The sequence below is a fragment of the Epinephelus moara genome, chromosome 19 (assembly GCF_006386435.1).
Source record: "Epinephelus moara isolate mb chromosome 19, YSFRI_EMoa_1.0, whole genome shotgun sequence".
NCBI lineage: Eukaryota > Metazoa > Chordata > Actinopteri > Perciformes > Serranidae > Epinephelus > Epinephelus moara.
In genome coordinates this window covers 34154920-34177468 of record NC_065524.1, presented here as the reverse complement: position 1 = coordinate 34177468, position 22549 = coordinate 34154920, and the positions used below count along the sequence as shown (strand labels likewise).

At 40.3% G+C, this 22549-nt stretch overlaps 1 long non-coding RNA gene across 1 annotated transcript; it reads left to right on the top strand.

The window, feature by feature from the left end:
- The first annotated feature begins 699 nt into the window (after nucleotides 1-699).
- LOC126407007 (uncharacterized) lies at nucleotides 700-20989 on the top strand. The gene is made up of 4 exons (XR_007571748.1): nucleotides 700-853; nucleotides 16124-16296; nucleotides 19896-20007; nucleotides 20862-20989. It is a non-coding gene; the product is annotated as an uncharacterized LOC126407007 (long non-coding RNA).
- Nucleotides 20990-22549: the final 1560 nt, after the last annotated feature.

Sequence of the window (22549 nt, the reverse complement as noted above, 5' to 3'; positions counted from 1 at the left end):
TTCATCATTTCATGCAAGTGACATTACCGACTACTGCTCACAACAAGTGGTGCGGCGTTCAATGACAAGCTCGTAAAGATACGGAAAGAAAAAAAAATACAAACAAAAATCAGACTAATGATGTCAGAGAGGGCAGTGATTTATATTTTCTCACCTCCAGTAAATTAAGATAAATTTGATTTAAGTTAACCGGAAGTTGTACAAATAGTATTTGCAAATACAAAGTTTGGCAAAGTGGGTTTACAGGTGATTGGAAACAGACTGCATGTAAATAAATGTAACCATAAAGGAACGTCATATGAGAAATAATGAAACAAAAAAAAATAAAAAATAAGACTTTTGACAAAGTGCAGAAGTCAAGTTTAGAAAGTACTTTATGAAATATGTTGCATGCATTAGAACCGTGCGCTATAATATCCCCAAAGGATCTTAAAGTGTGTCTGTTTATATGAACTTAAAAGCTATTTTTTGTTGTTTTTCATCTGATACAAATATGACAATTTTATATTCGTGATCCCTAAATGAATATTATATTTCTGCATTAACAACTAGATATTCTGCTCTATATTTCATCATAATATTGCCATGCTAATCTTTATTATTTAATGCATGTGATAACACAGATGCTGATGAATCCGCATCTAAATGAGGGGTGAGCCAGTGACGGCAGGAGCGCACAGGCAGAGTGGCGAACAATGTTAAGGTGTGCAGCCGCTCACATGGTGACATGAAGTGTTCCTGTGTGCGCCGTTAGAGTTTGTAGGACGGAGAGCAGAGAGGGGCGAAAGGGGAAGAGGGGAAGAGTCTGTCGGGCAACAGCGGAGGAGAAAAACGACATCAACCAGCTGCACCGGTGAGCCAAAAAATTCCGTTTGTATTGAAGTCATCTGGCTGACACGGTTTAGTGCAGATGGAAGTCAGAGATGATGAAAATCACAAGGATTAGGAGATAAGATTTGAAGAGCTGCCCATGATGATGATTAAGATAAAATGATGCGGAGGGTAAAGGAAAGAGTGAGAGAATGGATTTTAGATTTATAATGAGTGAGGAGGTTTTATGATTCAGAGGAGCAAATGATACTTGTTGATGAAAAATGATGAGAAGACCTCTGCTCTCCAGACTGAAGCAGCAGCATGATTATGATGATGAAAAACACTGTCCTATGGTTTGTTGTGGTGCTGTCAGGTATGATTGGTGACTTGTGTCACGCGCACGGTCATGTGTGTTATCGACTGTTGGGCCAGAGATTGACCAGTTGGTAGATTTCTATCGGGTCACCATGGGACCTCTTCATTAGAGAGACTGTCAGCTACACCCACACTCAGTATCACATCACTGCACACTGCACACTGCTGCTGCACACACACACACACACACACACACAAAATTATATTGCAAATTAATTATAATAATGCAGATAAAAAATTATTTTATTATTGCTCAGTGTCTAATAAGCGTAATTTGATACATGTGTGTAGACCTCAATTTTATATTAAAAATAATCTGCACATAAATATATATTAAAGTCCCAGGAAGAAGCTTCATAAAATCTCAAGAGGATAAAAATTATATTTTCTCACCGGGGAGTTTTTTTGTTTTCAGATCAACCAATTTGTCCACATTTCTGTTATTCCGATGAGCTATTTCACCTGTTTAAAAAGGAGTTATTAGTGTAATTATGAAGTTAGTTTATCACCAGAGATGAGGAGTCCTGTAAGAGGAGCCTGATCCCTGTTTCCGTGTTGTGTTCTCCCTTTGTTTAATAAATTGACTTGGGTTTCGCCTGCAGCGCAGTTCAGAGAGTATTACGGCATTAGGCTGACTGATGGTAATCGTCAGGGGACCGGGGGCTCGCCTGAAATGGATAGTGAGGAAAACAAGGAGGCGATTTATACACATATACAGCTCCTACAAAAAATGAATGATTCTTATTCTCTTATAAAATAAAGAATGAAAAGGGGATACTAATAATATATATTTAAAATAATTACAATGCCATAATGTGACCACACAAAACAAGGAGGCGATTTATACACATATACAGCTCCTACAAAAAATGAATGATTCTTATTCCCTTATAAAATAAAGAATGAAAAGGGGATATTAATAATATATATTTAAAATAATTACAATGCCATAATGTGACCTCACACACACACCATTAAATCACTCTGTGACTGTGTTTTTATTTGCTGCCTTTGACTCAGACAGCTCGTGAACATGGGAGAGAGCTCGAGCAGAGAGGGAGTGCAAATATGAGCGCGCCTGTAAACACTGTTTGACAGACGTGACATTTAAAACAGATTTCAGATAAAACTTATCTCCCACATCCATCTAACACACACACACACACACACACACACACACACACACCTAAATGCCTGCTAAGTGAGCCCAAAACACACAGGAGGCTCTCCCACTGGTGAGAGAGGTGCTGCAATCACACTCACACTGGTCACTCTATATTTTCAGAGGAGGTTCAGATATGAGATGTAAAGCATAATGATTTATCCAAGCTGGAAAATACTGATATTGACAAACAAATACACAATATACGTGCTGCGTTTCTCAACTGTTGGCAACTGTCATGTGGCCTTTTCTGTCAGCAGTGGTTACATGGAGGCCTTTATGAGCCCACTTCATCCCTAACTGACTCTGTCCTTAGTCATTTGGCTTATTTTGGGGGATGATGAGCGCAGATGTAACCAAAATAGGGTCTGGTAGGAGCTCCACATGGGGCCTATCAGGGGTCTCATTAGATGTTATTCTGATGAGATGATGAGCATAAATGTTTGGATAACATATCTGTCCACCTTGCTTTAGTTTTACTTACATTATAAAATCAGCATAAATGGAGGTCTATTGGATAAAATCTTGTTGCATGGGGGTCTTTTTTGGAGGTTAATTCCTTCCTGAAGTATTCATCATGTTGTCACGTCTCAATCAACACCTGCTCAGTCAGTCTTTGCCCCTTTAAGCTGCATCTAAACACATAGCCACTTCCACAGAGAGGATAAATCCGAGTAAGCAATTAAAATGTGAACACAAATACAAAGCACCTCCGTTGTGTTCACGGTCAGCACCGCTGGGTGTGCGCACCGGCAGTGACGGGGCACACCGGGGTCCCCTGACTGGCCCGTGACAGTGTTTGTAAACCACTTGTTTCCACGGATCAGTTTGATCAGAGGGCTCTGGCTCTGTAACGGTAATTATTACGGCCGCTGATGAATGGAGATCGCGTTTCCCCTAATAGCCAACCCCCTATTTTCACAACCTCCCACCGCTCACCTCGGCCGCTCTCCACCGCGACCTGCACTAATTGAGCTGATTACTGCAAGATGTGTGTTTTGGTGTGTGTTGCAAAGCGTGTGTGTTTGGGGGCACATATAGGAGGGGACGTGGCTTTTATTCCGTAAGACTGACCTGAGACAAGCGCAACAAGGGGCTGATGAGTAACATTCTTTCGGACAGACATCCAAATGTTGGGCAGGGAGAGAGGAATTATTAAAGCCAGAACCTGTGTGTCTACACCGGTTAAAGGGATATGAATGAGGGCCTATCCAATAATTGGTTGTTTACATCTATCTTGTTACCCCAGAGGCCGGGGCTATCCTATAGAGCACGGAGGAGGATTTCAATAAACCGCACAGGCAAGCAGCAGGGAGGGGTGGTGGTGGTGGAGGGGCGGGGCAGAGGGGTGTGTGTGTGTGCAAATGTGTGTGTGGGTCTCGTCTTCATTTCCAGAAGGCTCTGACCGGTCGGCAGGTTCATCAGATTGGACGCTTTACATTTCAGGCCCATTCTAGAATATACAGGCCTGCACAACACGCAGCAATTTCACAGGCAGTTAAAAGGTGAGTCAAGCATCACCTTCAAGTTGATGATCATCAAGGGGCAAACACGCACACAATCAGATCAGGCAGAGAAGACAAGCATCTCTCTTTTCTGCTTTTACACACGCAGCATACTTTAGTATGAAACTCATCTTTTAAATGTAGCACAGTTTGAATTACTTTTAAAACATTTTACTGAATTATCTAATTTCATGATTTATGGATTGCTGAATGCTGATTTGATGCATTTAGACTAAAAATCAGATTTTTCTTATTTTCCATCATCCATAACATTAAATGAAAAGCAAAATATCCAATATTAACAAATAATTTTACTGTTTTTCGGGGTGGAAAACTTCTGAGACAACACTGTAAACATATTAGGGCTGGGCAAAACATGGATATTATATTGATATCATGAGAATCAAACCAGATGTTTGATATCATGATATCTTAAGTGTTGTCTTTTCCTAATCTAGAAGGCTGCATTTACAGTAAAGTGATGTAATTTTCTGAAGTTACCAGACTATTCTAGCTGCTCTATTATTTGCCTTTACCAATTAGTCATTATAGCCACATTACTGACGATTATTTATCAAAAATCTCATTGTGTAAATATTTTGTAAAAGCACCAAAATCCAACCCTACAATAGCAATGTGGGAAAAAAAAATAAAACAATATTTGGTTTTCTCCATATCGCCCACACTTAAAACATATGTAATTAATTAAATGGTAATATAATTAAATTCTGGGTTAATAGTTTTCCATGCAGTGTGACCCAACAAGACAAACACCGTCAAATATTGATGCTACGATTAAGTATTGTTCACAAAATCTGTCACAAATTTAATAAAATCCTGGAATAATATCTGAAAATAATTAAAATGCTTTAATAGATAGATATCCAAACTTCTATATCAACCTAAAACTAGAAGGTAGGCTGTTTTCATCAAAGCTAAAATCACTTTTGGTGCATTTACCTTCCACAGAATTGCAATTTGACAATTTTCTGGAATGAAGAGGACAAATTAAAAGCCCTGCAATTAAGCACAGCCTCTGCCTTCATGCAGCTACATCTATTACTAACTGGCGAAAAAGCCTTAACACACCACAACCCCACTGCCCACCCACTACCACCACCACTACCACACTCCTGTGGAACTAATTTACACCTAAATTGCAGCTGGCCTGAGCACTGGAGCAAACAGCAACAAGTGTCTGTTTTTCTACAAGGCTGGTCATTGGAGCTGATGAGGAGCAGTGTGTGTGTGTGTGTGTGTGTGTGTGTGAGTGAGAGAGAGAGAGAGAGACAGAGAGAGAGAGAGCGGCTCTTGCTGCTGAGGTTAATTTATTCGATCAATCACTCCATTTGATTCCTGTTTATTTTCAGGAGTCACACGGTCATTTCAGCCGCACACTGAGCCCTTTATGCGCTGCCAAGGCGTTTCCCCTCAACCACTAAGGCCGTATAGCATGCGTTTGGCCATAATTTGGAGAGGAGAAGGGCTCCAGCACTTCTCAGATATTTCACGGTTCCTAACCTTTATGGTGAAATCCCTTCAGACCTGTCTCTCGTCAAACCTGCAGAGTGCGGACATGCAGGTATATGAGCTACACACATACACTGATTTATGTCAACGCTGTGGGCTTGTTTTAAATGACTGCAAACACACTCCACTTTGGAATTATGTATTATTACCATCTAGAATTTGGCAAATAGTGCACTGGGTAAAGAGTACAACCTCTCCATGCATGCAGCTTGTATGCTTTTACTGTGATTTTTTTTCTTTGCCTAAATCACTTAGACTGGCAAATAACAGCACATTTTACTCTCTGCTTAATGTTTAATGTGATTAATACATTCACCAACTAGTTTTAAACTAAAGCAGTTTGTAATGCTGCATGCTGCAATCTTATCTAGAGCTCAACCTGCACCTTTGGAGTATTTTGATATGGCAAGCAACTAAGAAACCACCATGGGACTAATATGTGGGATCAGATAAACATCAGCCTGGTCTGCCTCAAAAGAGACAGAAGGGTGGGACATATAACTGGATCATGATAATCAGTTGCTTCTGATCATGTAACATTTGAAATGTCAAATAAATACCGCTTTTGGCCAGAAACATGAGAGAAGAGTCTGCTCCACCCCTAAAACAAATTAAAAGAGGACTCCACTGTGATGCTACGTTGTGCTGTCAGTGTGAATGAGGCCAGAGCTGGGATCACAACTTATTTTGGAAACTGGTGTTACTAAAACACTGAAGGAAGCATGGAGACACAAAGCAACATGTCAAATTACCCACGAAGAGTTCTGCAGCTGAAGTGCAGCTTCACATATTTACTTGCAGTAAACATTCCTCAAATGGCCAGGTTTTTACTTTTGTTTACGAAAATGTGTAAATTCTTAAACTGAGTATTCTCTTTAAATCAAATCTTCAGTGTCCTGTGTGAATGTTATGGATCTTACAGTACAGTATTCCTTTACGTACAACCCAAGCCTTCTACTTAAAGCAAAAGTCTGCAGCATAGCTTAATGTTTTTCCCTCATGCAACATTCTTCCTTTTTTACAGTGCTGGAACTCGTATGTCAGGAAAGAATTTATTAAAAGCGACCCGCAGTAATTAGCAATGTGCTAATGCTTGAATTTGTATCCATTCCTGTATGCAGGATTTTTACAACGCTTCGTGGTTTCACTTGAAACACAGGCTTGACCTCGTGTCACCAGCCATATGGGCAGTAAATAGTTCCATGATAGAGTCAGTGGTTGTAGTGATACTGTACCGCAGAGAGACGTCTTATTATATATCATACTACATGGTGTTTTTATGGCATGAAGATGATTGACAATGAAGCTTTGGTAATGTGAATGGTGCTTTTTTTTTTTTTTACAGTGTCCCAATACATTGGTTTGAGGATTTTTACTTATGTAATTGGCCTCTCTGTGTGTGGGGGTTGAAAATAAGCTACACAAGTAACTATATATTTTACCACGTGTTAAAATTAATTTCAAGTAATATATTTTATCACCTTGATGTTATTATGAAATGAAACTAATCGTTTAACATCATATAAAGCTTGAATTTTTACGAAATAATTTGCTTTGGACTGGCATAAACGACCTCACTGAATATTAAATGGACAACCTACCCTACACCACACCTACAAGTTTGCATCAGCATTGGTTTCAATTGATAGTTTTGGTGATATATTGATTTATTACAGTTTCAGAGGCCATTTGATGCTATCAAAAAAGAAGACCAAGATTCCACAGCTATGCTAGCGGCTCTGGAAGGCTGTCGGTAGGCATAGAGGTGCTTTGAGCTAAAAGCTAATGCTAGCATGGCAACATTCTCAAAATGACAATGTTAACAGCTGATGTTTGGCAGGTTTTAGTGTTAACAATGTACATTATTTTAGTTTAGTGCGTTACCATACAACATTTGTTAATTAGCATTAGACAAAGTACAGCTGAGGCTGATGGGAATGTCAGTAGTCTTGCACTAGTATCGGACTGATTACAATTTTGATCTGATGGTAGTGCCTCAGAAAAATTAAATCACCAAAGTTATTATAATTTATTCTGAGTGGGACGTCAACTTGATGAAGTTTTCGAGACATTTCACTCAAAACCACAAATGTCAGCCACATGTGGCGACAGAGGAAAAGTCAGAGGATCAACCAGGACATTATGATCCATCATTTGGGAACCATTAATGTCTGTATAAAAGTTGGTGCCAATCCATCCAAGAGATAGCTGAGAAAAAGGAAGGTGGCTGAAAAAGGAGGCCAACGCTGTGGTGCCAAACACTGCAGTTCCTCAAATGGCCACTTGAGGCTGGCTCCAGGCACAACTCAGTCCCTATAGGGCCCCATGCCAAAATGCCTAACTTAACAGCAGAAATAAACTTGTTTACAGCCTGGTTCAAGAAACAATTTTCATCTCTCATTTCTCCATTCATGACAAATCTACAGAGGGTCAATTTTCTTTTTATATATCTCAGCTTTTATTAACAGGGTTCCTGCAGACTTTTTAAAGTCAAATTTAAGACATTTTCAGACCTTTTTAAGACCTGAACAAAGGAAAATTAATACCATTTAACACCAACAAATGGCATTAATACACAGCAGCGAACATCACGTTCACATCTCATCGGTGCTCCTGTGCCTGATGCTTTAACTCTCATCGTCCCAAGTTTTTCAGTATATCTTCTAAGTTGCCTCAATGTCGTTACTTGTGAGTATATCTTCTAAGTTGCCTCAATGTCGTTACTTGTGACTGCGTTACAAGTAATAAAGTCATAAAATCATATAACTAATCATGTAACTAGATGCAGTAACAGGTAGATTTGATTAGGTATTCAGACATGTCTCCGTTAGTCTAAGTTTCATCTCAAAATTTAAGACTTCTCACAAGTAAAAATAAGACTTTTTAAGACATTTTATGGCCTTAAGTTTTCAAAATCAAATTTAATACTTTTTAAGACTTTTTAAGGATCTGCAGGAACCCTGATTAAGCTTTAAAGTTATACATATTTAAGGGCGGGTCTGCTTGAGTGACAGGCTGTCTGCGAGGTCTAGCTACTATGAAGGAGCTTCTCCACAGCTCCACCCTCTCGTCCAGATTTGATCAGTTCTGGCTCCCAAAAACCAAGATAGCGACAGCCAAAATGTTGAACTCAAGGCTTCAAAATGGCAGTCCACAAACCCATGGGTGACATAATGGTAATTACGTCAATTATTTTATACACTGTATGGATATTTCACAGGACAAGTGAACATTTTTGACCTGTTGTGGCACCACAGGAAAAGTCAAAAGGATCTCCAAAGTCATTAGGATTCGTCCTCTGGGCATCATGAATGTCCCAAGATTAATGGGAATCCATCTAATTTATGCGGATACTTTTTTCTCTAACAAACCAAAAATGTCAACTTACTGGTGGTGCTCAAGAAAAAGTCATAGAAGGAGGATGCATCCCCTTGGCACCATGAATGTCCGTGCAAAATTTCACAGCGACCCATCAAATAGTTGTTGAGATATTTCACTCTGGACCAAAGTGATGGGCTGACTGACAGACCAACAGTGCCATATAGAGAATGCTGCTGGCATTGCCAACAATACATAAATATATATATACGTCCACATGAAAAGACTGTTTCCAAAGAACACAACAAACTTTGATTGGCGACTGATTCATGCTGTCATCACTGAACAGACCACCACAAAAAGAGAGGGGTAAACTCCTGATCATTGCTTGTTGGCATAGCTGCCTCATCTTTACAGTACAGCTCTCACTTTCATCTTTTCACACTTCTTTATGTACGTTTAATGCGTTAGTTATTCAAGCTCTGCAAACCCCATTCTCACTCTGAAGCCTCCAAGAAACCTCCATTAATAATGTGTCTACTTTCATCGTCTAAATGACTTCTCTCTCATTAAACCAAACCATCCATCAAACTTTCTGCTGTATTCTGCTCACTATTGGGCACATTATGAGATATTGTGAAGATGAAGGCAAGTGTTTGCTTTGTAAATAGAAGTGTGGCGCAGCGTATCGCTCATTTGTTTTTATATGGAAGAATTGGATTTCATGATTGCTTTTTAATTCTACCTGCAGGGTATATTAAACGCCTGCAAACCTCTGAACACTTTGTCCAGGAAACTAACAATTATAGTCAATCTGAGCATATGGCAACCACAGCTATTTGAGAGAAAAGATGGGGCTTAGGCGGAGGAACTGCCTCATGCATCATTACACTTTACTAAGGTTTAGTTTCTCCATACAGTGTTGCTGTTTATGCCTGTGATTCAACCTATTCCCTTTTAAACTTTTCTCTTCAAACCAGTAGAGATAATCACTTTATATTTACAACAAATGATATTTGAACACACACAGCTGTAACAGTATAAATCAATTCAAAAACATCTCTTCAGTAAGGGCAAATCTTCAAACTGAGTCATTGCTCAGTATGCCTGGTCTCACATGAAAGTTTTTACTATCCATAAAAAAAGAAATTAATTTTATAATATATGCACCGCAGAACATGAGGACCAGAGCAGCTTGTTTACATTAAAGTAAGCATAAACTTACTTATACCTTCCTCTGCTGGTCCCGGGATCAAACCCTCTTTAACTTCTTTACCGTCACCAGCATTTCAAATCCCTCAGTCACCGCTTCCTAAAGCTCTTATAGCCTGTGATTATTTTGCAATTTTGGGAAACCCCTCGGTCTAACATTACTATACTAGCTTTATGTTTTGTTACAAATGTATATGGGACTTCCAGGCCTATGATTTCAGTGTAACTGTTTCATCCATGTATGATCTTATCATTTAAAATCAGCTGAGGATCACAATGGCAATGGAGCAAGCAGAGTAGCGCAGTTAGCCTTATTATTCACAACTTTCTCCACCTTCTCATGGAAGATCTCAAAGTAACCTCAGGCCAGAAGCAGACATTAGTTCCTCTAGCTTGACCCTGTCTCCTAAAAACAGGTTCAAATGCAACTAATTTTCAAAACCAAGTATGTTTAGAAATACAATGTTGCCAGGAGCAGGCTTTTAACCAACAGTTGATTGTGTTCCCACACTTACTCATGAACAAAACTTCAACTCTTTTCCATGACTTTTCAAGGACACATCATACAATATCCAGGGTCATTCACAATGTGTAACACAAACTAGCTGCATTCAAAAAAATGCAGTAAAATGCAAACATATTGGGGCGTAGCATAGGTATGGAAAGTTATTAGTTATTTTTTTCTCTTATTCAAACATATCAGATTGAAACTCCACTCAGACATAATTCCAGCTGGCATACATGGAGGGATAGACAGAAATTGGGGAGAAAATGCACATATGTATGTGATGGTAAACAAAATGTCACACATCGGGGCATATTAAAGCTACATAATGTCAACAGCTAAAATAATTTTGCTGTTAAGCTGCATTATGTAGAAGGTTATCCATGGAAGATTACTGTGATAACAAAACAAAATCCCATTACTTTTTCAAAATCTTCAGGGACTTTACTTCCATGAATTTCCATGACCCTTCTAGGTTTTCTATGACAGTGGAAACCCTGAGAAAATTAGCCTATAATATCTGCTTATGGCTTACTTAAAACACTTGGATAATATTAGAAAAAGATTGTGATCCGGGTTAAATATAAAAAAAAGTCAACACTGACTTGAGGCATGTGACAGAATGCATTGACTGTAATAATTATGTGTTTTTGTAGCCTAAACCAAACACCATGTGGGGTGTGAACCTTTGTCTCTGGTGTCAAAGTCCTGTGCTTTGAAGGCCAATATATCCACCCTGACCTCCTCCCCTCAGCTCCTATACAGTGGCTGCAACACATCATACTTCCTGGATTGAAAAAGACATTGCCAGTAAACATAAATCAGACAGCGGAGCAGCCGCTTAACCCTCGAAACTGAGCCCAATGACCACTCAGAAAAAAAAAACCAACCTCTTAATATCTTGTTCTTTTAGTGATTTGTCAAAGCTGATGACCACAGGTGAGCAGCAGAAGATGGACTGACTGAGAGTTTGTTTTGTGGGTCAACTCTCTTTACCACCACGGTCCAATACAGTATGGTGGGGGTTATGACTAAAGCACACGCATGAGTATTTCCTCGGCCATAAAATAAGTCAAATGGCCCGGCATAGAGTTGCAATCTGCATCTGCGTCTGCAAGGATTCATTTGTGCTTAGTTTCCCTGAGAGTGTAGTGGTTCACTCTGAGAGGCCTCTCCAGACCACCACGAAAAAATGGAGACGAGCTGATAATGATATACAGCATGAGCTACGACAGACCCTAAGCTTTTCGTACCAGCTCTGGAGGTCATCTCTAGTGAAGACGTGCCTGTCGGCGTGCAGGGGGATGATGAGCTTTCACACAAGCAGAAAGAGGGGGGATTACTGTCAATTGCTCCCAAATTTGCAATAATACCCGCTGCCGGGCCACCCACCCATGTGCTGAGAGACAAGTGATAAATTGCTACATATGTCCATTCCACAGTGGCAACTACGCCAGCACGCTGCCCACAACGATCTCCATTCTTTTAGGCTGTGTGACATGTGGAAACAAGTGCAATGGCTTTAACTGTAAGAGGCACTGAAAATCTAAAATGTTTACTTGGTTATGGAGGTTCAAAACACAGAGCTGTGTTACTAACTTTAAAGGTGCTATCAGGCTAAATATGTTTGTACATCTGTCTCAAAATAAGGAGCTTTTAAGAAGCCTAGAGAAAAATCTGAAATCTGAACTCAAATCTGATTATTAAGATCTTTCTTTCTTTCTTTCATTTCTCCATTTTACTATGTGACTGATTTCCTATCGGTACAGTCTTAAAGTTGTTTCTCGCCAGTGTGATGCGAAAATACTGGAATACTGGATTACTGAAAATCTGCATGCTAATTTTCTGCATGACAACTGTACATACCAGTTCTGGTGTAAATTACGTGTGTTACCGTGTTCCATATTCTGCACATTTAGTGAATGAGTCTCCACTTCACACAACAAAAACCTAACGAGACGGACTACACAACTGCACAATACATAAACTAATGGACCCTTTTCACAGCAGACATTTTGACTTGTCATAGTAGGAAGACCACAGGTGAAATTAATAATATTAACAATGGCTCAGTTCCATTAAGTGCACCAGTAAGCTATTCCAGTGAGGCAGTATACACAATACCAGGGCCTCCCATAAATGGAATGAAGCTATCATTAATGTTATTAAATACACCTGTGCTTTTCCTACTATTAAGTAAAAAAAAAAAAATCTATTGGACCCTAACTGTGATGCTAACGCTAGCTGTTGCGGCTAGCCAAGTTCTGTGACCAACATATAACGTTAGCAGCTACTGGTCGATCTCAAGCCACTGTCCTTTATTTGGTTGTTGAGGTCGTCGTCATGGTGTTTGTCATACAATATTGGGTGTTGACAAAAACAACTTGACAAGACATTACCACATTTTGGCAGCAAGCTGGCTATGACCTGGAGGTATACCATCAGTTGGAACAAAGGATTTCATTGGTCAAATATACATTTACGCAGGAGGGAATCAGCTAAAATCGAGGTCTGTCGGAATATTTTCCCTCTCACACAAATGTGCCGCAAGACAGTAATTGACTAAATCAATTTTTATAAATGTCTGTGCGAATTTTTTAGGACGGCTTTCAATGTGAAATTTATCATTTACTTTTACCTTATAATTGCTAAACATTTAAATAAAGTAACTGTAAAACTACTACATCTTTATCAACATCACAGCACCCTGTCATACTGAACAGCAACGCCTTTAAGAATCCCACCACGCAAGGATATTTTTTAGCCACTCAAAATGAATACAGCATATCATACTTTGAAACTAAACCCTTCAATGTGTTCTCATGTAGGAATACACGGTAATTAGTTCTGATCATATCATTCCTCCACGTAAGAGCCAAGCAGATGGCTAATCCAGTCCCAGTATCTAATCAGAGCAGTCATTCTAATGACAGTATAATTTCATAAGAGGCCTTTGTCTCAGAATATTCAGGAGCAGCATGGGGGGAGATCGGAGATATTCATCATCAGCACAGATTGGAAACAGGCCCTAATAAATGACACATTTGCTTCCTGCCTGTCTGTGTTAGAGGAATGGCAGAATGTAGTGAATGTGGTACAGTGTGTGTGTGTCTGTGTGGGGAAGAAATGACATGGTAGGAGTGTGTGGGTGGACAGCAGCTGCAACGCCATGCACTTTTCTGACTATGCATGTCTATGTATGCCCATGTGTGTGAGTGTGTAGGGGGAGAGGTGTGTGTGTTGTATCTTCAGTAGTGAGAGCATTAGAGTTCAGTCAAGTTAATAGACGAGGCATTAATGTAGAATTTACACCTTCAGGTCAGGGCACCAAAAACCTAATCAGTGCTTACACAGCAGCTGGTGGCTCAAAAGTGTGTGTGTGTGTGTGTGTGTGTGTGTGTGTGTGTTTTCTTACAGTTGTTTCAGCCAACACTGAACTCTGTGCTTCTCTGATTTGTGTCTCTGTCTTTCTGCCGTCTTCCTTTGTTTCTATGGAGTAATGATAATGAATATTAAAAAAATATATGTTTCTAATACAGGCAAAAAAGAAGAAGAATGTAAAGAGAAACGACATCCATAAAATCAGATGTGGCCGTAAAATCCAGCCATGTTTCAGTGTGTGTGCACCGCGTGGAGACACCGACCTGCGAAGAGACATATTATTTACAGCACTGCGGGAAGTCGCAGCCCAGCATAGACAGACGAAAAATATATAGACACACGAGGGCAGGATCTTCTTTTAGCCAACTTAAAGCTCAGAGCCGTTTATCATGTTGGATCTCGGCTCGCTGTTTCCTGCAAGCTGCATGCAGCCTGACGTTGTGCTTCTACCTTGGGAAGGAGTGTTCTGGGGTCAGGAAGTGAATATGAAACACACACACACAAACACACACACACACAGTGAATCTTTTCCTGACTTCCTCACTTGCTCTCGGATACACACAGGTACACGTTAAATTCATTCACCTACACACACACACACACACACACACACACGGAGGCAAGTCCCAGCTTTGTATCAGGTTGATGGAGGGGGCAGGCAGGGTTGTAGCAGCCAGAGTCATATTTACATCAAGCCAGTGTAATATTATCAATAAAAGCCAAGAGGACAGCAGCTCGCCATAACTCACGACAGGCAGGGAGCACCACAGCTGTTCAGAGTTCGTCTTCCTCTGAAGCAACGGGGGAGACGAAGAGAGATGTTAGAGCAGGGGAAATGAAAGAGAGACAACGGGGAAGGGAAAAAAAGCCAGTAGGAAGAAAAGAGGACAAATAAAGACACAAAGAGGGAGGTGGGTGATGCTAAATTAAAGGGGAACTTTTATGCTTTTCCTTATTTTCTGTCATAATGTTACGCTGTCAGATGTTCATATTAAACATGGCCAAAGTTTTAATTAATGATGCAAACCGATGTTACAGTAACCCCTATAGGCAAAAGCCTCAAACCTTAGACCATCCTGAATACTGTTTCCAAAGTTTTTTCTACTTTGGCTGCAAGATGACGTCAGCTCGTGATGGATTTCTTTATACTGCCATTTGTTTCATGCATGTTACTGCAATTACATACACTGCTACGTTTAGCTACATGCTACCGTCAGGGAAACATGTCATTCTGTTTGCTGATGTGCTTAATTTCTGAGCGATTTTAGATCATATTCGTGCTGCTTGAGAAGCTTTTATTGGTGATGTTTTAAATGTAGAAAGTCATTCATTCCCCGGCTGCAATGACAGTGCAAAGTCGCAGAGAGTGCAGATGTAGAAGACGTGGAAACACTAGCCAATCAGAGAAGAATGGGCTTTTTTGGGAGGGATGCTTAAAGGAACAGGTGCTAAAATAGAGCGTTTCAGACAGAAGGTGAATACGGATGTTCCTGCACAAAGAGTATGAAGAAAATAAAGTGTTTTTCGAAAATTAAAGTATGTAAACATGTTCTAGTAGAAACCGAAAATACGAGTATGAATCTGAAAATGAGCCCAATAGGTCCTCTTTAAAGACAGATATTCAATATAAAGCTATTTACCAGGCTGTCAAGTACTTATATATCATTATAATAATGATATATGATACATTAAAAATGGCTGTCACAATTCACAGAGCCTAAGCTGATGTCTTCAGAGGTCTTGTTTTGTCTCACCAACAACCCAAAACCAAGAGAAACAATGGAGTACCAAGAACCAGAGAATGTTTGGCATTTTAATTAAGTTGCCAATCAACAAATCGATTAAACACCTCTTCATTTCAGTTCTTACAAACATATCAATAAATCGACTTTACCGGAGTATAGTCATTTACCTACATTTCATCGTCCAAATGAATGATTTCAAGCTAATTGCAACTAGAAAGTAACAGAATGATGTATTAAGGATCTTTGTAGGATGTACTACTTGACAGTGGAACACAGGTCACTCTGCCGAACAATAATTTGATCACTTTATATGTGATTTTACATACATTTGCCATGTCACGACGCACTGAATATGTAGTATCACACTCTAGATTTCAGCTTTATCACACAACCTTATATCCAATTAAAAAGCTTCTCTTAAAAGTTCAAACCTCTGATTGTAAAACTGGATGTTTTGTAAGTCATGGACTGTAGTCGCTGATGAATTCAATCTGAATCAATAAGACGTCTACTTTCATGCATGCCAGTAATCATGTTCTTTTTTCTTTCTTTTTTTTTTTTTTTTGGGTGAAATTAGGTGTCACGTCTCATTTTGGAGCGATGCTCATCAAATACTTCATCACCGGCCCCTCTCAGTTTCACTGCAGACGCTGGCTGACCTCATCGAGTGACCTCACCAATCACAGATCAAAGTCTTCGGGTTTCTGGCTGGTCAGGTTAATCAGAGGACCACCCTGAAGAACCAATCAGGTAACATCTTACTCGACTTAAAGGAATTAGGATGCTTTTGACGAGCAACTATGTACGTTTCCTCTCGCGATGCACCGAAGTACACGTCTGAGGTTCTTCTGTTTTCTCCGAGCATGTCCCTGAGTCTGTCTGGGGGACTTTGATTTCAATTACATCAGTCATTAGCCATTTGGATTTGTTTAATTTGGGCTTTAAATGCACGCAAAACAATAGAGAGTGAGTCAACTGTAAGGGAGGGGAAATAATTAAAGGCTCATACATGAAGTATAAACCTCATATTGAAACTTCATACTGTTTTTATTTTTCTTATTTAGATTACTAAGTATTTACATACAAATCTGGTGTTTGAAATTAATGTTTGAGAACAAATAACCCAGTCAAATTGGAGCCTGAGTGTGTATGTATCCATACATATGTGTGTGTGTGCACGAGTGTTTTGCTAAGAAAGGAGTGCTTGTATCACTTGCCCCTTTTTGAGGGGAAGTGACATGAGATACTTAAAGACCAAAATTGCCTCACTTAGCCAAACAAACTAGCTCTGCTGACATACACACTCATTCACACACACACACACACACACACACACACACACACACACACACACATAAACACACACTTATACTTGCCTGCACACACACATATACACACACGCATGTCTAGAGCTCTCTAATGGCCAATAAACTCAGGATGTTCATTCCTCCTCTCAGGCTCACAAAAACCGAACAGCGAAATTATTGAGAGTAAACGGATTCCACTGTAGCTCTGCCTAATGACCACACACACATACACACATACACACACACATACACAGTTTGAGGGTCAGTGGAGGCTGAAGCAGATAGGATGTACATAATAACCCTAACATGGCTTTTATAAGCCTTCAGCTCTTTTGAAACGACAACGGCTGGGAGAGAACCCAGGCCTGCATATAAAAATACTGAGCTCTCTGGAGCGAGACTTTGAAGTTTTTTTCTGCTTGATCTCAACTGAAGAGACACTTACGGCCACTATGTATCCATGCAAACAGAAAGACACATCACTGGTTAATAAAGCTATGCATGTGGGTTGCATTTTTCAGGCGAGTTTAGTGTGAAAAGGTCAAACATGTAAAGAGATGGATATGAAGTGCAGATTGCTGCGATCGCAACATTACATACGAAGAGTGGCTTCAAGAATTCAGAAACTATCTGATTGAATAAGAAGGATTTGTGTCATGTAACAGAGGATCTTGACAGGAATCCTGAGCTCCGAGATAATACCTCCGACTACACTCTGCACATAAATAACCGTATAAACTTTACACTGAAGTAGTACAAAATACAGCTGTGGGGTTTTTGATGCAGAGAAACAGACATTGCTTCCACAAATTTACAGGGCATTTCCTTCCTTGTCTTGATACTCCCATCTGAACCATTTGCAAATTATTGTCCCGTCTCAGCTGGTAAATTCACTTTCCCTCCAAAGGACAATTTTTGCTCTAATCCCTCTACAAATTTCAAGAAATCTGTCATTTTATAGGGATGGCTAACAGGGGGAATGGGCCATGTACAGTGCAAGTATGTGTATGTGTGTGTGTGTTAGAGGGAGAAGAGAGAATCCAACCCCCCAATACTTCTAATGGTTTCTTTTGGGACCATATGTCCTTTGCGTCAGCACAGCAGCAGTACGGCCTCTACAGTTACAGCCGGGTTCGGTGTGAAAGACAGACATGTTGTATAATAGAAGGTGGGAGGTGGAAGGTGGAGGGCATTAAGTTGTGTGTGTGTGTGTGTGTGTGTGTGTGTGTGTGGAGCACGGGGAGAGCTGCAGAGCGTTTTTGAAGAAGCAGATCTCTCCGTATTGCCTTACCATCAATAAATCTAGGAGCTCGCTATAGTGCTGACATAAATTAGCCTGCACCCCCCGACACACCGACCTATCTAAAACCACACTACCACCTCAACCTTTTCTTAAGCACACACACACAAGCACACACACAAATGCAGCTGATACACCCCCTCCAACTCCTCGATCCCTGGTTGGAACTTTACATCAATAGGTGTCATGATCTCCACTTTGCACACACACACATACACACACAAAAGTGCACTTACAAGCAAACATTTGTGCACACTTTGGACACACACAGCAGCACAGACACCCACAGAGTTTTGGGTAATTAGTCGTCTTTCTCAGTGGTGAGTGCGTTTCCTTCTCAGGGTCACTGATAGCAAAACGCCTGTTAAACTTTATATTCCCTGATGGGGCGGAAAAGAGAGTGAAACAGAAGGAGAGTACACTCTCATTAACACGGTGCTCTGTGTTTGTGTGTGTATGTGTACGCCTGGAGTTTAACATGTGTGTGTGTAGCTGTCTGGGTGGTGTTTCCATGCTCAGGCCAGGTCTTGTAAAGGTGAAAAGATACTCTTTAACCTCAATTTAGACCGAGCCTTAAAACTCTGCAGGTGAAGAGACAGCATAGGTGTGTTTTATACTCTGCATTGTCTCAGAGATGTTTCCTCTCGTCATCAGTCTGGGGAGTTCAAGAATTGTCTGAAGGTGCATGTCAGAAAAAAATTAAAGTTGAATTACTTTATACAAATCTCATGTGATGAGATCGTCCTATGGAAAAAAAACACCTGATTCCTTCAGTATTTAAAATTAATAAGTACGTTATAGATATTATGACAGGATATGGAGACATGAAATTACAAAATGGTGAAAATCCTTTTTTACAGATGAAACGACCGAAAACGAACTATTAACTATCGATTAATTGATTGGTCGCTCACCAGAAGCACCAGACAGTCACCAACAGTGGGGTTTCGGTATGTTGTTCAGACAAAACAAACTACTTTCAAACGTCACGTTGGGCTTTAGAAAATTGTGATTGTGGAAAACCGATTTTTTTTCCATTATTTTCTGACATTTTATGCACCAAATGTTTAATCAATTAATCAAACAGTTGGCAGTTTAACCAATTACAAATATAATTATTTGTTTCAGCCATAAAACAATCAATACATTACAGTACAACATCTTTAATTATTTATTTACGCATGTATTATTCTTAATTATTAGAGTAACGTTTTTCGCTTTTTTGTGTGTGCATGTTTGTGATGAGGAGTCACAAAAATGATGTAAATTTATTCTGCACTGCTCCACAACACCAAAGCAGCAATTAGGTATTTTTTTACAGGCTGAATTTTTAAATACGTGCAGGAATGATGTTGAAGTTATTAGAGTTTTAATGAATGTTAAAATTTGCGTTCTGTTCTAACAAAACAAAAGAAATATAAGTTTAATTTAGAAAAATTAGACAAAAACGGTTACAGTAAGAAGTAAGAGGAAATGCCAGAAAGATCAAAATATGAATCAATAACCCTCCTGTATTCATATCTATGCCGACACGGTTCACTCTCAAATGATTTTCCTGTTTACAAAAAGAAGGATGTGGGAGATTTTAATGGAGTCAGCAAAAAAAGCTGCTCTGAGGCACTTTGACATTTTCAAACACACACACTTTTGGTGAATTAAAGAGATTCTGTAGATAGCTCTGAAAGCTTATCCTGTGCACCTCAGCACATTCTAAAGCCCTTTTTCTTATGTGATCATTTTAGGTAATTGAATAAATTCCCAGAGCTCTGTGTGGAATTAGAAGAAGCTGGTCTTTGGTCAGAGGAGAGCTTTTAAGAAACCGGGGAACGCACATCAGAGGCCAAGCAGTCGATGGTAATGTAATGAACGTTTACATTTACCTGCCTCTCACCTTTCCTGTTGGTATATATCCTCAATCTAAACTGCTCTCGTCAAAGCAGCCGTCCAGTTTGTTTTCATAAATATACTGCATCTAATTTTTTTCTCATCCCTCGTCGTCCCTGCCTTGGAAATGAAATATTTGGTGTTGCAGTGAGGGGGTTGGGGTGTGGTGTGTGTGTGTGTGTGTGTGTGTGTGTGTGTGTGTGTGTGAAGGGGGGCAGAGGGCTGGTTACGATGCCAGAACTAGCACTTCTGGTTGGAAAAAAGGGGTCTGAGTTTTCGTCAGACGTGCAGCGCGGACAGACAGGGCGAAGGAAAGGCTTTTTGAAAGTGCAGTCCAAGAGCAACAGAAAACACTCCCTCTTGACCATGTGGTCAAAAATGGGTGTAGAGGGAGAGGCGGCATCTGGCGTGCCGCCTGGAGAGAAGGGGGAGCAAATATACCCGCCTTGGCTTGCAGTGTGCCCCCTCTGCTGCCAGCTGCAGCCTGTGGGTATAGAATAGAGAGAGTCAAACAGGTAGAGCTGAGAGGGAAAGACAGGCAGACAGATAGATAGAAGAAGCATCAGTGAGAAGGACAGGCAGACAGAGACGGAATCACGTATAAAAGCGCCAGGCAGGAGGATACTGAGAAGCATAGAGGCATATCATGAACAAGGTCAGAAAGACACCGCTTGGAAGAACAGGAAATGATACAGGATATATCCTCTCATTCTCTCCCTCTCTCTGTCTGTCTGCACTCTCCCAGGCCCGTGCTGTAAGTGACAGCGCTGCAGAGGGAAGTTGACATTGCTGAAGTATGAATTTCACCCGTTTGTGTTTTGCAGAAAACACGGAATCGAGGCTGTCTGTCTGGATCAGGGGCTGGGCCCTTGACCCCTGAATGTCCCCTCCGAAGCAGACGGCAGGGTTTTATTGGCCAGTCAGACTCAATTTATTAAACACTATGCAACTCTATTCTCGGCTTTTGAGTTAGTCTTTCCAAATGTGGTTGTGATATGCGTTTGGACATGAATATGAGAGGTATTTCTGTGGCCACTGTTGGCCTCTTACTCGACATACATGCTGTTTTTCTCCCAAAAACGAATGCAAATACTTGTATGGAAAAACTACATGTTTAAAAACGTTTCCTCAGCATTTGTAGATACATATTTGTGATACTTTCTAGCTCAGATTGAAACCAACATTTAGTAAGAGGGACAAATTCACTTAATGTAGATGTATGAATTCCTTCCAAAGTAACAGAGGATGTTTGTCACAGATAGGGCTGCACATTTAATCGAAATATTATAGAAATCTCAATATTGCACTACCCAAGTCACAGGAGCAGGATTTTTTTGTTAAAGGTGAAATGTGTCACAACATAATTATAAATGAAGCATTGTGGCACTACAGAGGTATCCCAGCCTACAAATCATATTCCAGATGTAAGGCAACATGCATGTTTGTTATGGACCCCTGCAAAATCACATCATCTTTTTAATATTTCTTTTCAGTGAAAATGAAATGACTCATATCGCAATCACAATATCTGTCAAAATAATCACAATCTGATTTTTTTTCATACATCGTGCAGCCATCTCAAACAGACGCATCAAACATGACACATCCTTTGACAGTGCAAGGTAAAGACCGCTCAAACATTTCAACCTGAAATGAAAGGAAATATACCCATGCAGCCTGACTGGGGCAAGACAAGACCTCAACCTGAAACACAAACAATACACATGTTGTATGCGAGTTTACGCATGTGCATACACATGTATATTTACACACAGATACACACACAGAACAGTGGGTAATACGATACGCTCAGCTATGGAGTGGTGGGGTAAAGTGAGACCTTCCTGTAATCAAAAGAAACAGCGTGCTACAATAAAGGCTGTTTTGAAACGGTCTGTGGCCTGAGGGATGGATCCCTCTGTTGGAATGAGGAAGAGAAAACGGACACTAAGCTGTGTGTCACAGAAAGAATAGAACAGAATAAAGTAGAACAGAGCGGCAGAGAAGTGGCTGGCTGTACGGTCTTAATGACATTGTGTTGTGTTGAGCTGAGACCTCTTTCCTATTCTTCCTTTGTCTTCTCTTCCTTTCTCCCCTCTCTTCTTTTGTCCCCTCTTCCCTCCTGACTTTGCAGGTTGCAGTGTGTGTGTGTTTGTGAGTCTCTTGGGCGACATCCATCAGTTAAATGGATAGGGGCTATGCAACAGCAGTATACAGCAAAAGGAAGGCAGGGCGTATTCCCTTTCCAAAATCCACAGAAACACTAGTCTGGAATCAATCTGCTATCACACTACCAGCCCTAAAACACACACACACACACATTTTAATCTTTAACCCTGGTGAGACTGGCCCGTGCTATTTTTCATCCCTGTACGTTTATGCGTCGTAATGTTGTATCAGGTCTGGGATATGGTTCTCTGCTACATCTCTGACTTCACCTGCTGCTGAAGCTCTTTACCAGAGCTCTGGGAGTTAACTGCCGCCATAAATAGTCAAAGGAGTGTGTGCAGCG